This window comes from Pyxicephalus adspersus, chromosome 1 (assembly GCF_032062135.1).
Source record: "Pyxicephalus adspersus chromosome 1, UCB_Pads_2.0, whole genome shotgun sequence".
Lineage (NCBI taxonomy): Eukaryota > Metazoa > Chordata > Amphibia > Anura > Pyxicephalidae > Pyxicephalus > Pyxicephalus adspersus.
The window spans coordinates 123,758,297-123,761,941 of NC_092858.1; positions in this window are offsets into that span (position 1 = coordinate 123,758,297).

The window sequence follows — 3,645 nt, forward strand, 5'->3', positions numbered from 1 at the left end:
TGAACCACGTATATTGTGCTTCTTTTGCCATCTTCCTTAGTACACTAATAAATACACTGATACAGAAATAGGTATAGAAACAGTAATTATAAACATCAGCATCAGTATTCATTGCTACAATGTAATATGTGATTTACTGAAGGATTCTAAAAAATCCGCCCTGTGGGGGTAACTGAGGACAATAATTGTTTCATGGTGTGTTGTAGAATATATGAGCCAAAATATTACTCCAAATGTTTCTATTGAATAAAGGTGTAACTGAGTTTGGACTTTATTGAAAGTATTAGTAAGGAAAATTTGTAATTAATATAAAGCAGTTCAAATGTTTGTCTCTTTCAGTAGATTTTTAAGGTTGCTTGTACATATCTTTGCTGGCTCAAATGATAAAATAGTATTTTTTTTCATTTGTAACTAAACTGTAATTTGTACATTAATAGCTTTTACACATTCCCCTACAAAGTTTACAAAAACCTGGGCAAGACTGGGCTCTATTTATAAAACAGGAAATCAGACATTCGCTCCAGGGAAAATTACACTCCAAGGGTTTTAACAGTAGTATTTGATTCCCGCCTGGGAATGTTTGAGGGAATGTCTGATTCCCTGTTTTATTAATAGAGCCATATATGTCTGCATATGAGGAAGTATGTAACTTTCACACTGCATCACTTAGTGCAATGTCCTACCCAAGCAATGTCATATAAGTTCTCCTCCAGTACATAGTCAAAATTTTAAATTAAGTTTCATGAGGCTGTGGCAAAAGAAGGGGATGGTGGAGGTAAATTTGGAGGGTAGGCAAAGGTTCCTTAATATACCTGGAATGCGTTAGTCTGTTATTTTGCTTGAATGCAAAATGAAGCTTTCCTTTAAATCCCAACTCCAGCCAAAACATGTTTTCAGTTTTCAATAGTCTTGTAAAAAATTTGAAGAAAACTTAAATTTTAGGTTTTCATTGTTTTCCCAAACCCTGATGACCCCATTTTTATCATTTGGGTAATTCACAAAGGGGATGAAGTATAACCTAAGGTAAAGATTTGGATTCTTAGCATAGTTTTGGGTAGGATTTCTAATGGAAAAAGACCTAGACTGCTTTATTATTAGTGCGCTAACTTGTATTTCTCCATTAAGTCAAACAAATGTAATAATTGTAATGACACGTTGAAAGTTATCTAAGAATGCACATTCTAAATGTGTGTCTGTTGTGAATGCTATAATTCAATAGAAAAGCTGATATTCATGACAAGTTCACTTAAAAATATTGACAAAGTTGAAAAGTTGACCACTTTTGTAATTGTCCAGGGAATCAATATGGGTTTTTTATTGAGTGAGCTACTCTAATGCAAAACTAAGTCATGCTTTTCTAGATAAACATGTTATTGTAAAGGTTATTTATCATCAAAAATAAAAATCCTTCCCTCTTCTAGGAGAAAGGACTTCATATCTATAAACTTAAGGCATGACTTCACCTTGTCCCAACCTTCTGACATATTTGGTATAATAAGGCTGGGCAGTGAAATAATGCAACTTTGTAAAAAAGTATTCACTGCATTCTCTCCTTTTATGGCTGTACCAGTTTTAGAAGCACCCGGTATGATCTGATGAAAATTCTCAAAAATCAGTTACCTACTGTTGGCTACAAAATATTTAAATAGACAAATTCATTATCCATTCCATCTGCAGTTCATCACTCTAGGACAAGCTGAAGTTGTTAGCAGCAACCTAAATGTAATTGTTTGTAATTGGGTGTATACTTTACCAGCCCGTATACTCCAAGAGATGCTCCTGAGTTATATATTTTGTAAATAAACCCTGGTCAATACTAAAACTTACTTAATATTTACTGTGAATCAGGTAAAAATTTATTTATTTTTTGAACAAACGGTAAGGCATACAACTATGCTGTTTGCTTTCAACCTGTAACCAGATCTGGTTTAAAGGGACCCTGTGACCAGACGATGAACCTCTCAAACATGGTAAACCAAGCCATAAATAATTTAATAGTACACGGAACCTTAGCAATTGAAGTAATTGAGAACTTGTTTTAAAATTTTTTTTTTACTGTTTGTTAGAATGTGTAAAACCTTTAAAGTCCATAGTCTTGATAAAAATGTACTCTAAGATACAAGTAACAAGAAAAATCCAAGATTAGCAATCATTATTCTGTCTAAAATCCAGAAGACAAATCTACTTCTATAGATCTGCTATATCTCTAAATGAAATTAATATGATAACTATTCCAATTCCAGCAAAATATTTTGTCAAATTCAAGCAATTCAATTAAGGCAGAAAACTACTTTAGTTATTTTCTTTACCATTAACGTTTTGTTGAAAAGTTTAAATCACAATTCTATTTTTTTATTTGACATTTTTCTTTAGTGAGTGTTCAGATATAGGATGTACCCGCTGACGAGAAACTAGTTTCTTGGTTTAAAACTCTGAGTAGCTGCTTTAGGACAGGTATGCAGATCAGGAATTCTAAATTCACTGTGTTTTTTTTCTGGTCTGTAACTCAAAGTAGTGAACCTTTTTAATAGGGGTCAGCCAAGGGGTCTAAAAATATTTACTGGCACCGGTTTTCCATTGTCTAAATATACTTTTGGGTCTTAAGAAAAACAGGCCAAGTAAGAATCTTTCATGATCCTTTCCAATGACTATAGACTGAAAGATGGAAGAAGAGCATTGTACATGCTGCTCTATGTAGAGGGGGGAGAATGACCCAGCAGAACCCTGCTGCATTCCATCCCCTTCACATGCATTATGGTCAATCGTGGATCCGCCAGGATGGACCCATGAACGACATCGGACTGCCACTGTACACACATCAGATTCTCTTCCAATACTAGCCCTGAAACGATAATCAGACGAGAATAATCTGACGCGTGTACGTGGCCTATCTCGCTCAGAATCTTTCAGGATTTCTTGATAACAAATATAATAGTGTCCAAAAGCAAATTGCATATTTGCCCATGTTTCAAAATTGACTTCTGCTATAATGCTGACACGATTATTCATGGTTAAGAATTTGTGGCTCTTATTGGGACAGTGTTGGCTTCAACTGATCCTGAGATATATATTTGTTAGCCTAAGGTTTAAAATTTTCCCTTATTTGTCCAGAAATTCTATTACACTACCTGGAAACTCTTCCTGTTTTTAAGACTGCTGTGTTTTTTTCTGTATACAATATTGGATGGCAGATTGGTAATAAAATATGTACTGTATTTCAGGTTTTGAAGTTGTAGCATCTCTGAAATGACACTGTGTCATAACTTTGATTTAATGCAACCCCACAGGCTAGTGAAGGATAGTTTACAGTTATGTATCTTTCCATCAATGTAAAAAATAACTGTTCTCATAAATTTGTCTTCCTCACAACATACAAGGTAAACAAATGCATTAAACTGGTAAGCTAGTTGTGTTAGATAAAGGTAAATGTTTTCAAAAAGTATACTTTGATTGTGGACTAATGCTGGTTAATAAAATCATCTGCCAATATATCTGGTGGGAAAACCTTCACTTAAGCTCCGTACACACTTCCAATTTTTATCGTTTGTAAACGAACGACGAACAATCCTGCACGATATCTGCGAACGATCGTATAGCACCGATCCTGTACATACAGATAACGACACGATCGTTCAAAGATATTGT